Source organism: Ursus maritimus, unplaced genomic scaffold (genome assembly GCF_017311325.1).
Source record: "Ursus maritimus isolate PB19 unplaced genomic scaffold, ASM1731132v1 scaffold_26, whole genome shotgun sequence".
Taxonomy (NCBI): Eukaryota; Metazoa; Chordata; class Mammalia; order Carnivora; family Ursidae; genus Ursus; species Ursus maritimus.
Genome location: NW_024425119.1, coordinates 10,891,963 through 10,906,486, shown reverse-complemented (window position 1 = coordinate 10,906,486; position 14,524 = coordinate 10,891,963). Strand labels below are relative to the sequence as shown.

At 39.5% G+C, this 14,524-nt stretch overlaps 1 protein-coding gene across 2 annotated transcripts in view; it reads left to right on the top strand.

The window, feature by feature from the left end:
• Positions 1-357: 357 nt before the first annotated feature.
• LOC103669122 (killer cell lectin-like receptor 3) overlaps positions 358-14,524 on the top strand; it is a 40,388-nt gene continuing 26,221 nt past the window's right edge. For both annotated transcript variants that reach the window (XR_005837860.1, XM_040642157.1), the window contains exons 1-2: positions 358-469; positions 1,202-1,312. The gene's annotated coding sequence lies outside the window, so the exon portion shown is untranslated. The remainder of the gene's footprint in view (positions 470-1,201; positions 1,313-14,524) is intronic.

Here is a 14,524-nt window from a genome sequence, read left to right as displayed (position 1 = left end):
AAGGGTTGTTTTTCTGATTAGATGAAAAGCTCAGTGTAAATCACTTAGGACAAATGCAGACATATAACATAGGCTTTAAAAGAAATGTCAGTTCTTTTTTCAGATTCCCTGTCTAGTTCATGACATAGTTTAAGCAAATGAGCATTAAAAATGACCCTCCTATTATATTGAATTCTATTGAAGCCATGAAAGTTTTGAAAATGAGTGGCTTCACCTTTACCCAACGTTTTACCAACAAGTATTTGCATGTTTAAAGGTCTAGTATCAATCTTACGCTAAAAGGGCAGAAATATTAATAAAGGAAGTAGTATAAAAGGTCTTTACCTTTGACATTCCTTACAATGTCATATCTCTATTATTTTTTTAGGAGTTTTTGCTGTTATAGATTGAACTTTTTCCACTCCCCACAGGAAAACTTAGATATGCCAACAACAGCAATTACAAAAATGATGTCATGATCAGAAAGGAGGTAAGTTATTTTCAAATGTCTAATTTTTTACGTTTAGACCATTTTCTTCATGTCTTTTTTGAATTTACAAAAGTACATCTAAGGCTGTATTGCTGTAAAGAAGCCAATTGATAGATTGAAAAAGGAATCTGTTTAAATTAGATCTAAATGTAGCATGTGCAACAACCAAAGAAGCAATCTGAATATATTAAGTTGTAGTCCCACCTTTGAACATATAATTTTATTCATTTTATAGTTAGTGTTGTCTTTTTATCCCATTCCCTATTTAAACTAATTGATAGTCAAGATTTAAACACAGTATGAATTTTAAATGAAACGCTCAAAAGTTAGGGCTAGGGCAAAGTTCAGAGCAGTAACTGTGATGTCTACTTGTATTTGTCTCTGTTCACCTCATAGATTTTCCATTATCACCATTAACCACTCAGAGTTATTTGATTCCCGTGTTACAAAGGCAGAATCCAGGGCTTTAAAAGGGGCTAGTGTAAGTTATCTTTTTCTTTTCTTTTTTCTTTTTTTAATTCGAAGACAAACACATATTAAAGGAAAGGGTAAGAAAGTTAATAAAATCATAAGGATGAGTGATTCTCTCCCATCCTGTATTTTGGGATCAATATTAGATTTTTCTGTGATATTCTCGTTGAGTATTTACGGTTTGTAACTTTGTCTATCATTTCATTCTGAGTTGTGGGAGGTAATAGACACTGCGGAATTTTTATTGTCACTTGTTTTCAGGCTTATGTGCACAAGAGTGTAATGGAGGAACTGAAGAGGATTATTGACGACAGTGAAATTACAAAAGAAGATGATGCATTGTGGCCTCCCCCTGACCGAGTTGGCCGACAGGTTTGTATTCAGTGGTTCTTCACGTGCACACGTCTTAGAAATTGGTGATGTTATTGTTATGTTTCTCCTTATTTACTTGGCATAGATCCTCATCGATTCTTTGGTTTTGCATTTAGTAGGCACCGGTAAGTACTCTTTAATTTTATCCCACTTAGTCTCATTTTCTGTTCTATGTCTGAAGAGTAAAGGACTCAGTACAGAGCTCTAAATTTAGACATCTTTCTGACCAGTCTTCTCTGTAGCCTCAGCAGTTAAAGTCAGGATGTGTTCACAGTGTTATGGATAATTGCTCTTGTATATTAACTACTTCTGTTAGGAATAAGTGCAGTGCTTGTGAAATTCCAGAGAGGAGTCTTATTGACTGTAAAATTCACTTTCTTCATTTTTATAACCTTGAGAACTCTTATTTGCACCCGTATGCCCAAGAGAGGGATTTGGTTTCTTTTTCAAACTGACCATTGCTTTTGCCTCCTATTCCCTTCAGAGTAATTAATGTTTCTCAAAGGGCTTCTGGAGAAGTTTGAAGGTTTAATTTCACTCTGTAGAAAGACAGTTGGATTGGGTTTTTTCAACTCTTAAAGAAATGAGATACAACTCCTGGAGGAAGAAACACTTAATTTCACTTTTGTATATTCCTGAGGATAGTATTGCCTGTTCCTTTTGTATATTCCTTCTTTGACGAGAAGAAAATGTGGAGAAATCAAATAGATGCTGACGTTCTGTGGCAGTCACTTAACTCTTCTATGTAAAGAAGCATCATTTAGGAAAGCAAGGGTCATAGTTACCAGTATTTAGGTTACGCACTGTGAACACTTTAAACAAGTAAATTTAAATCTCGGTTTGTTTTATGCAATAGGTACATACGTACTAAAAAGCAGACACAACAGCAGTAAGCTGTTTATCTCCTTCAGACTCAGGGAGAACCTAGTATTATCATCTACCCACTTGATGATGTGTTCGTATCTTTTAGTTAGTGGGGAGGGGTAGGCATGTTCCAGAAACATCTATTGGATCTTTAAGTCAAAGATTTTATGATCGTTTGAGAGCCTTAGTTAATTCTCCATTTTGCGGCTACCATAAACTGCACAATTACGTCTCTTGGTCAAATCAAGAGTTAGACCATCTTTAATGGCATTTGTTATTTAACCTGATAAATCACTACAGACATAGCCTCTAGATTTGCAGATAAAATCTAGGGAAAAATTTATACAACAACTATGGCACACTAAGAATGTCTACAGTATGTTGTATTTGTTTTACCAGGTCTTAATTTTAAATGCTTTGTGAAGGCAAACAACGATGAGTGTTTCAGTCTTTTATTATTTTTAATTTTTTAAAATTTAAATTCAATAAGTTAACATATGATGTATTATTAGTTTCAGAGGTAGAGGTCACTGATTCATCAGTCTTATATAATATCCAGTGCTCATTACATCACATACCCTCCTTAATGTGTATCACCCAGTTACCCCATCCCCCCACCTCCCTATCTCCAGCAACCCTCAGTTTGTTTCCTGTGAGTAAAAGTCTCTTATGGTTTGTCTCCCTCTCTGATTTTGTCTTGTTTTATTTTTTCCTCTGTTCCCCTATGATCCTCTGTTTTGTTTGTTAAACTCCACATATGAGTAAGATCGTATGATAATTGTCTTTCTCTGATTGCCTTACTTCGCTTAGCATAATACCCTCTAGTTCCATACACATTGTTGCAAATGGCAAAATTTTAGGTTTTTGATGGCTGAGTAATATTCCATTATATTCCATATATATACTCCACTATATATACATATATGTGTATATACATACACACCATACCTTCTTTATCCATTCATCTGTCACCTGGGCTCTTCCCATAGCTTGGCTTGTGGACATTCCTACTTTAAACATTGGGGTACACATGCCCTTTCGGATCACTATAATTGTATCTTTGGGGTAAATACCCAGTAGTGCAAGTGCTGGGTCGTAAGGTAGCTCTATTTTTAACTTCTTGTGGAACCTCTATACTGTTTTCCAGAGTAGCTGTACCAGCTTACATTCCCACCAACAGCATAGGAGGGTTCCCCCTTCTCCGCATCTTTGCCAACATCTGTTGTTTCCTGACTTGTTAATTTTAGCCATTCTGACTGGTGGGAGGTGGTATCTCATTGTGGTTTTGATTTGTATTTCCCTGATGCTCCATGATGTTGAGCACTTTCTCATGTGTCTGTTAGCCATTTCTATGTCTTCTTGGGAGAAATGTCTGTTCATGTCTTCTGCCTCTTTCTTTCTTTCTTTCTTTCTTTCTTTCTTTCTTTCTTTCTTTCTTTCTTTCTCTGTTCAGTTAGCCAACATATAGTAGTACATCATTAGTTTTTGATGTAGTGTTCAATGATTCATTAGTTGCATATGACACCCAGTACTCATCACAACATGTGCTCTCCTTAATACCCGTCACCCAGTTACCTCATTCCCCCAACCCCCTCTCTTCTTAACCCTCAGTTTCTTTCCTAGAGTCCAGAGTCTCTCATGGATTGTCTCCTTCTTTGGTCTTCTGTTCATTTCTGGATTGGATTATTTGTTCTTTGGGTGTTGAGTTTGATAAATTCTTTATAGATTTTGGATACTAGCCCTTTATCTGATAAGACATTTGCAAATATCTTCTCCCATTCTCTCCATTGTCTTTTGGTTTTGTCGACTGTTTGCTGTGCAGAAGCTTTTATCTTGATGAAGTCCCAATTTTGCCTTTGTTTCCCTTGCCTTTGGAGATGTGTCTAGGAAGAAGTTGCTGTGGCTGAGATCACAGAGGTTGCTGCCTGTGTTTTCCTCTAGGATTTCAATGGATTCCTGTCTCACATTTAGGTCTTTGATCCATTTTGAGTCTATTTTTTGGTGTAAGGAAATGGTCCAGTTTTATTCATCTGCATGTGGCTGTCCAATTTTCCCAGCACTATTTGTTAAAGAGAGTGTTTTTTCCACCCATTGGATATTCTTTCCTGCTTTGTTGAGGATTAGTTGACTGGAGAGTTGAGGGTCCGTTTCTGGGTTCTCTGTTCAGTTCCTTTGATCTATGTGTTGTTTTTGTGGTAGTACCATACTGTCTTAATGATTACAGCTTTGTAATAGAGCCTGAAGTCTGGAATTGTGATGCCACCAGCTTTGCTTTTATTATTTTTCTTTTTTCTTTTTTTTAAAATAATTTTTATTTTGTTATATTAGTCACCATACAGTACATCCCCAGTTTTTGATGCAATGTTCCATGATTCATTATTTGTGTATAACGCCTAGTGCACCATGCAATATGTGCCCTCCTTAATACCCATCACCAGCCTATTCCAGTCCCCCACTTAGCATTATCTCCTCCAGTCCCATCCACATTGCTGGAAATGTTGGGTAATCGTTCTTTCTGATGGCTGAGTAATATTCCATTGTGTATATGGACCACATCTTCTTAATCCAGTCATCTGTTGAAGGGCATCTCAATTCCTTCCACAATTTAGCTATTGTGGACAATGCTGCTATGAACATTGGGGTGCATATGGCCTTTCTCTTCACTACATTTGTGTCTTTGGGGTAGATACCCAGTAGTGCTTTTCTTTTTCAACATCCCTCTGTCTCTTCAGGGTCTTTACTGGTTCCATACAAATTTTAGGATTATTTGTTCCAGCTCTGTGAAAAAAGTTGATGGCATTTTGATAGGGATTGCACTGAATGTGTAGATTGTCTAGGTAGCGTAGACATTTTCACAATATTTGTTCTTCCAATCTGTGAGCATAGAACGTTTTTCCATCTCTTTGTATCTTCTCAATTTGTTTCACAAGAGTTCTGTAGTTTTTAGAGTACAGATCCTTTACCTCTTTGGTTAGGTGTATTTGTAGGTATCTTATGGTTTTTGGTGCAGTTGGAATTGGGATCTACTCTGTAATTTCTCTTTCTTCTGTCTCATTGGTATTGTACAGAAATGCAACTGATTTCTTTTTTTTTTTTTAATGATTTTTTATTATATTATGTTAGTCACCATACAGTACATCCCCGGTTTCCGATGTAAGGCTCGATGATTCATTAGTTGCGTATAACACCCAGTGCACCATGCAATACGTGCCCTCCTTACTACTCATCTTATGTTAGTCACCATACAGTACATCCCCGGTTTCCGATGTAAGGCTCGATGATTCATTAGTTGTGTATAACACCCAGTGCACCATGCAATACGTGCCCTCCTTACTACCCATCCCCAGCTTATCCCATTCCCCCACCCTCCTCCCCTCTGAAGTCCTCAGTTTGTTTCTCATAGTCCATAGTCTCTCATGTTTCATTCCCCCTTCTGATTACCCCCCCTTTCTTTATCCCTTTCTTCCCCTACCGATCATCCTAGTTCTTATGTTCCATAGATGAGAGAAATCATATGATAGTTGTCTTTCTCTGCTTGACTTATTTCACTTAGCATTATCTCCTCCAGTGCCATCCATGTTGCAGCAAATGTTGAGAACTCGTTCTTTCTGATAGCTGAGTAATATTCCATTGTATATATGGACCACAACTTCTTAATCCAGTCATCTGTTGAAGGACATCTCGGCTCCTTCCACGATTTAGCTATTGTGGACATTGCTGCTATGAACATTGGGGTGCATATGGCCCTTCTCTTCACTACGTCTGTATCTTTGGGGTAAACACCCAGTAGTGCAATGGCTGGATCATAGGGTAGCTCAATTTTTAACTTTTTAAGGGACCTCCACACTGTTTTCCAGAGTGCTGTACCAATTTGCATTCCCACCAACAATGTAGGAGGGATCCCCTTTCTCCACATCCTCTCCAACAATTGTTGTTTCTTGCCTTGTCTATATTTTTGCCATTCTATGGGGTAAGGTGGTATCTCAGTGTGATTTTGATTTGAATTTCCCTGATGGCTAATGATTTTGAACATTTTTTCATGTGTCTGTTAGCCATTTGTATGTCTTCATTGGAAAATGTCTGTTCATATCTCTGCCCATTTCTTGATTTGTTTATTTGTTTCTCGTATATTGAGTTTGAGAAGTTCTTTGTAGATCTTGGATACCAGTCCTTTATCTGTAGTGTCATTTGCAAATATCTTCTCCCATTCCGTAGGCTGCCTCTTAGTTTTTTTGACTGTTTCCTTGGCTGTGCAGGAGCTTTTTATCTTGATGAAGTCCCACAAGTTCATTTTCTCTTTTGTTTCTCTTGCCTTTGGGGATGTGTCATGAAAAAGGTTGCTTTGGCCGATGTCGTAGAGGTTGCTGCCTATGTTCTCCTCTAGAATTTTGATGGATTCCTGTCTCACATCGAGGTCTTTCATCCATTTGGAGTTTATTTTTGTGTATGGTGTGAGAGAGTGGTCAAGTTTCATTCTTTTGCATGTAGCTGTCCAATTTTCCCAGCACCATTTATTGAAGAGACTGTCTTTTTCCCACCGGATGTTTTTTCCTGCTTTATCAAATATTAGTTGCCCAAAGAGCCGAGGGTCCATTTCTGGGCTCTCTATTCTGTTCCATTGGTCTATGTGTCTGTTTTTGTGCCAGTACCATGCTGTCTTTGTGATCACAGCTTTGTAGTACAGCTCGAAATCCGGCATTGTGATGCCCCCAGCTTTGTTTTTCCTTTTCAACAGTTCCTTGGAGATTCGGGGCCTTTTCTGTTTCCATACAAATTTAAGGACTGTTTGTTCCAGTTCTTTGAAAAATGTCCTTGGTATTTTGATCGGGATAGCATTGAAAGTGTAGATTGCTCTGGGTAGCATGGACATTTTAACTATGTTAATTCTTCCAATCCATGAGCATGGAATATCTTTCCATCTTTTTATGTCTTCCTCAATGTCTTTCAAGAGTGATTTATAGTTTCTAGAATATAGGTCCTTTACGTCTCTGGTTAAGTTAATTCCAAGGTAACGTATGGTTTTTGGTGCTATTGTAAATGGGATGGATTCCCTAATTTCTCTTTCTTCGGTCTCGTTATTCGTGTATAGAAATGCAACTGATTTCTGAGCATTTATTTTGTATCCTGCCACGTTACTGAATTGCTCTATAACTTCTAATAGTTTGGGAGTGGCTTCTTTTGGGTTTTCCATATAGAGTATCATGTCATCTGCAAAGAGAGACATTTTGACTTCTTCTTTGCCAATTTGAATACCTTTGATCCCTTTTTGTCGTCTGATTGCTGTTGCAAGGACTTCTAGTACTATGTTGAATAATAGTGGCGAGAGTGGGCATCCTTGTCGAGTTCCTGATCTTAAGGGAAAGGCTTCCAGCTTTTCCCCATTGAGAATAATATTTGCAGTAGGCTTTTCATAGATGGCTTTTATGAGATTGAGAAATGTACCTTCTATTCCTACACTCTGAAGGGTTTTAATCAGGAAAGGATGCTGTATTTTGTCAAATGCTTTTTCGGCATCGATTGAGAGGATCATATGGTTCCTGAGTCTTTTCTTGTTGATATGATGTATCACGCTGATTGATTTGCGAATATTGAACCACGCTTGCATCCCAGGTATGAATCCCACTTGATCGTGATGGATACTCCTTTTAATGTACTGTTGGATTCTATTAGCAAGTATCTTGTTGAGGATTTTGGCGTCCATATTCATTAGGGAAATCGGTCTGTAATTCTCCTTTTTGAGGGGGTCTTTGCCTGGTTTGGGGATCAAGGTAATATTGGCCTCATAGAATGAGTTTGGTAGCTTTCCTTCTGTTTCTATTTTTTGAAATAGCTTTAGGAGAATAGGTATTATTTCTTCTTTGAATGTTTGGTAGAATTCCCCAGGAAAACCGTCCAGGCCTGGAGTTTTGTTATTTGGAAGGTTGTTTATCACTGACTCAATTTCTTCATAATTAATTGGCCTGTTTAAGGAATCAATTTCTTCCTGTTTCAATCTTGGTAGTTTATAGGTTCCCAGGAAGGATTCCATCTTTTCCAGATTGCTTAGTTTATTGGCATATAGCTGTTGATAAAAATTTCTAATAGTCCTTTCAATTTCAATGGTGTTGGTCGTGACCTCTCCTTTTTCATTCATAATTTTAATAATTTGGGTACTTTCTCTTTTCTTTTGGATAAGTCTTGCCAGTGGTCTGTCAATTTTATTGATTCTCTCCAAGAACCAGCTTCTAGTCCTGTTGATCTGCTCTACTGTACTTCTGGTTTCCGATTGATTGATTTCAGCTCTAATTTTGGTCAACTGCTTCCTCGTGCGTGGATTAGGCCTGTCCCTCTGTTGCTGTTCCAGCTTCTTGAGGTGAGAATATAAAAACCGCATTTTAGATTTTTCTATTCTTTTGAGTGAGGCTTGGATGGCTATGTATTTCCCCCTTAGGACTGCCTTTGCAGTATCCCATAGGTTTTGGACCGTTGTGTTTTCATTCTCGTTGGTCTCCATAAATTGTTTAAGTTGATTTTTGATTTCTTGGTTTATCGAGTCATTCCTGAGCAGGATGGTTCTTAATCTCCAAGTGTTTGAGTTTCTTCCAAATTTTTCCTTGTGGTTGAGTTCCAATTTCAGAGCATTGTGGTCTGAGAATATGCAGGGGATACTTCCAATCTTTTGGTATCAGTTGAGACCTGTTTTGTGTTCCAGAACATGGTCTATTCTTGAGAATGTTCCATGGGCATTAGAATAGAATGAGTATTCTTTGGTTCTGGGGTGTATTGTTCTATATATATCTATGAGGTCCAACTCGTCGAGTATGGCATTCAAAGCCTTTGATTCTTTGCTTAGTCTTTGCTAGGGTGTTCTGTCTATTTCTGATACTGGAGTGTTGAGGTCCACTACTATTAATGTATTTTTATCTATATGTCTCTTTATTCTGGTTAAGAGTTGGCTTGTGTATCTTGCTGCTCCCCTTGGGGGCATATATATTTATAATTGTCATATCCACTTGTTGAATACTTCCCTTAAGAATAATATAGTGCCCTTCTGCATTTCTAACTATAGTCTCTAGTTTAAAATCCAATCTATATGAAATTAGAATTGCTACCCCAGCTTTCTTTTGAGGTCCATTTGCGTGAAAGATGGTACTCCATCCCCTTACTCTCAGTCTGAATGCATCTTTGGGTTCGAAATGAGTCTCTTGTAGACAGCAAATGGATGGGTCATTTCTTTTTATCCAATCTGCAACCCTGTGGCGCTTTATGGGATGGTTCAAACCATTTACATTAAGACTGATTACTGAGAGATATGATTTTAATGTTGCCATGTTGCCAGTAAAGTCTTTGTTTGTATTGACTGTGACTTTCTGTTCTGTATCACTCTTGGGGCCTTTTTACTTTTATAGAACCCCCTGTAATATCTCCTGTAGGGCTGGTTTCGTGGTTACAAAATTGGTTAGTGACTGGCGATTCTGAAATGTCTTTATTTCTCCATCAATTCTGAATGACAGCCTTGCTGGATAAAGGATCCTTGGCTGCATGTTTTTCTCTGAAAGAGCTTTAAATATGCTCCCCCAACCCTTTCTCTCATTCCAGGTCTGTGTAGACAGGTCTGACGTAATTCTGATGCCTTTGCCTTGGTACGTGAGAAATTTCTTTGCCCTGGCCGCTTTCAATACTGTATCCTTGCATCTAATATTTGCGAATTGCACTATGACGTGACGTGGCGTAGGTTTGTCGTGGTTGAGCTTGGGAGGGGTCCTCTCTGCCTCTTGGACACGAATGTTTGTTTCCCTTGCTAGATTAGGGAAGTTTTCAGCTACAATTTGTTCAAATATCTCTTCTAGACCTCTGTTTTTCTCCACCCCCTCGGGGATGCCGATGATTCTAACATTGGATCGTTTCATTGAGTCAGTAATCTCCCGTAACCTACATTCGTGGGCGTGGATTTTTTTAAGACCATCTTCTATTTTCATTTTTTCCTCTATTAACCCATCCTCCAATTCACTAACCCGTTCCTCTGCTTCTGCGACCCTGGCCGTCAGAGCCTCTAGTTTTGCCTGCATTTGGCTCATAGAATTTTTAATTTCTGTCAGATTCGCTCTCATTTCTGTCCTTAGGGATTCTATATTCTCAGTAACCTTTTCGTTAATACTTTTTTCAATTCTACTCATCATTTTGACCATCGTTACTCTGAATTCCATTTCTGATACTTTGGTTACATCCATATCCATTATTTCTGTGGCAGAGGCCACAGACTCACTGTCTTTTCTTTGCTGGGGGGGGCTTCTCCTTCTTGTCATTCTGATGAAGAGAGGTTGCGGGGTTTCCAGAGCCCAAATTATTGACTGGGTCCCAGGCCGTGCCCCTTGTTTTATAGTCAGCAAGAACGGGAACAGAAGCAGGGGAGTGGGAGAGGAAGAAGCAGGCTCCCAGCGGAGGAACCCGATGAAGGACTCCTTTCCGGAACGCCGGGATCACGCCCTAAGCCGAAGGCAGGCGCTCAATGACTGCGCCACCCAGGCGCCCGGGTTGTGGGCTTCTTGATTTTTCAGCCTGCCTTCTGTGTTCTGGGGGAGGGGCCTGCCGCACTGATACTCAGGCAACCCTGTTTGGTTAGAGTCTCCGCATCGCCTGTGAGGGGGGATAGGATGGGCACTCCCTGAGCCGGTATTTCCAGGCTTTTGTTCTCTGGCGGCTTTCCCTGGCGGTTTGCTGTGCCTCTTCTGAGAGTCAGAGCAGCAGCGGCCGAATTTCAGCCTCTGTCACAGAACAGAGGGACTGCGGCCCGTTCTCCACTGATGTTCTGGCCACTTTAACTCCGTTACTGTTGGTGCTGCTCAACCCTGCAGCATCCCGGGATGTGCGCCCCACACCCGGCGTCCTAGCCCTCACTTCCAGGGCCGGTGCGTCTCTGTCCTTTGTGTTTCTAACGCCACCAGCTGCCAGCCGCCCCACGCGCTCCCGGAGGTCCCGGTCTTAGTCTGGATCCAGTGAGCGCACCGGGATTCCGGGGTTCCGCGAGATGCCTGGTGGCGCGCGCACCCGGCTCACGGTCTCAGTCCGCTCTCTCGCGGATGCCGTCCGTGAGTCCGTCACTCCCTCGTGCAGGTGGCTACTGCTTCCCGGCGCCTGAACGCGGCGTCTCCCTCCCCTTCTGTTTATCTTCTGATATCTGTGCGCGTTTTCACTGCTCCCCACTTCGTACCTCAATACTCGGCGCTGGAGATGTTCATTTGTAGAGATCCAGATGCATCTTCCTGTGTCTCAGGCTGGTTCCGTGGTTGTTTAGGCTGGTCTGGTACCTATCTAGCTCGACTCAGGGGACCGGCTGAAAAAGGGGTCCCCTACTCCTCCGCCATCTTAACTCCTCCTCCAATGCAACTGATTTCTGTGCATTGATTTCATATCCTGCCACTTTGCTGAATTCCTGTATGAATTCTAACAATTTTGGGGTGGAGTTTTTTGGGTTTTGCACATAGAGTATCATGTCATCTGCAAAGAGTGAGAGTTTGGCTTCCTCTTTACCAATTTGGAGGCCTTTTATTTCTTTTTGTTTTCTGATTGCTGAGGCTAGGACTTCTAGTATTATGTTAATCAGCAGTGGTGATAGTGGACATCCCTGTTGTGTTCCAGACCTCAGTTTTTCCCCATTGAGAATGATATTTGCTCCAGGTTTTTCATAGATCACTTTTATGATTTTGAGCTATGTACCCTCTATCCCTACACTGTGAAGTGTTTTAATCAAGAACAGATGCTGTACTTGGTCAACTGCTTTTTCTGCTTCTATTGAGAGAATCATATGGTTCTTCTCCTTTCTTTTATTTATGTAGTGTATCATATCGATTTGCAGATATGGAACCCCCCTTGCAGCCCATGAATAAATCCCACTTGGTTGTGGTGAATAATCCTTTTAATGTACTGTTGGACCTGTTGGCTAGTATCTTGGTGAGAATTTTTGTATCCATGTTCCTCAGGGATATTGGTCTGTAATTCTCCTTTTTGGTGGGGTCTTTTGTTTTGGGACCAAGATAATGCTGGCCTCTTAGAATGAGTTTGGAAGTTTTCCCTCCTTTTCTATTTTTTTTGAAACAGCTTCAGAAGAATAGGTATTAATTCTTCTTTAAATGTTTGGTAGAATTACCCTGGGAAGCCGTCTGACCCTGGAGTCTTGTCTGTTGGGCGAGTTTTGATTACTGCTTCAATTTCCTTGCAGATTCTGGGTCTGTTCCGGTTTTCTATTTCTTCCTGTTTCAGTTTTGGTAGTTTATATATCTCGATGAATGCATCCATTTCTTCTACATTGCCTAATTTGTTGGCATATAGCTGCTCATAATATGTTCTTATGATTGTTTGTATTTCTTTGGTGTTAGTTGATATCTCTCCTCTGTCATTCATGATTTTATTTATTTGGGTCCTTTCTCTTTTCTTTTCGATAATTCTGGCCAGGGGTTTATCAATCTTATTAATCATTTCAAAGAACCAGCTTCTAGTTTCGTTGATCTGTTTTACTGCTCTTTCAATTTCTATTTCATTGATTTTTGCTCTAATCTTTATTATTTCTCTTCTCCTGCTGGATTTAGGCTTTATTTCCTGTTCTTTCTCCAGGTCATTTAGGTGTATGGTTAGGTTGTGTATTTGAGACCTTTTTGTTTCTTGAGAAAGGCTTGTATTGTTATACACTTCCGTTTTAGGACCACTTTTGCTGCATCCCAAAGGTTTTGAACAGTTGTGTTTTTATTTTCATTTGTTTCCATGAATTTTTAAAAATTCCTCTTTAATTTCCTGTTTGACACGTTCATTCTTTAGTAGGATGCTCTTTTGTAACAGTTGAGACCTGATTTGTGACCCAGTATGTGATACATTCTCGAGAAAGTTCCATGTGCACTTCAGAAGAATGTGTATTCAGTTGCTTTAGGCTGGAATGTTCTGACTATATCTGTGAAATCCATCTGTTCCAGTGTGTCATTCAAAGCCCTTGTTTCCTTTTTGATCTTCTGCTTAGATGATCTGTCCATTGCAGCGTGTGGGGGGGTTGTTAAAGTCCCTGACTATTAATGCATTATTATCAATATGTTTCTTTACTTTGGTTATTAATTAGTTTATATATTTGGCTGTTCCTATGTTAGGGGCATTATTATTTACAATTGTTAGATTTTCTTGTTAGATAGACCCTTTAATTATGATACAGTGCCTTTCCTCATCTCTTATTATAGTCTTTGGCTTAAAATCTAATTTGTCTGATATGAGGATTGCCACCTCAGCTGCTTTTGAATATATTAGCATGAGAAATGGTTTTCCACCCCCTCACTTTAAACCTGGGGGTGTGTTTTGGTCTAAATGATTCTCTTCTAGACAGCATATGGATGGATCTCACTTTTCTATCCAATCTGATACCCTGTGTCTTTTCATTGGGGCATTTAGCCTATTTACATTCAGAGTAACTATTGGAAGATATGAATTTAGTGCCATTGTATTACCTGTAAAGTCACTGTTTCTGTATATTATCTCTTTTCCTTTCTGGTCAGTGTTACTTTCGGGCTCTCTTTTTACTTAAAGTATCCCTTTTAATATTTCTTGTAGGGCTGGTTAGGTGATCACAAATTCTTTTAGTTTCTGTTTGTTCTAGAAGCTTTTTATCTCTCCTTATATTTTGAATGACATCCTTGCTGGATAAAGTATTCTTGGCTGCATATTTTTCTCATTTAGCACCCTGAATATATCATGGCAGTCCTTTCTGGCCTGCCGGGTCTCTGTGGACAGGTCTACTGTCAGTCTAATGTTTTGACCCTTGTCGGTTACAGACCTCTTGTCCTGAGCTGCTTTTAGGATTTTCTAGTTGTCTCTGAGATTTGCAATTTTCATTATTATATGTTAGGGTGTTTACCTATTTTTATTGATTTTTAGGGGAGTTCTTCTGTGCCCCCAGGACTTGAATGCCTGTTTCCTTCCCCAGATTAGGGAAGTTCTCTGCCATAATTTGCTCCAGTATATCTTCTGCCCCCCCTTTCCTCTTCCACTGGAACCCCAATTATTCTCATATTGTTTTGCTTTATGGTATCACTTATCTCTCAGATCCTCTGCTCATGATCCAGTAGTTCATCTCTCTTTTTTTCAGCTTCTTTATTCTCCACCATTTTGTCTTCTATATCACTAATTCTCTAATTCTCTCTTCTGCCTCATTTATCCTAGCTGATAGAGCCTCCATTTTTTATTGCATTTCATTAATAGCCTTTGTGATTTCGACCAATTAGATTTTAGTTCTTTTATTTCTCCAAAAGCAGATTCTCTAGTGATGTGTATGCTTTTTTTCAAGTGCAGGGAGTAGTTTCATAATCGTTATTCTGAACTTTAGTTCTAACATCT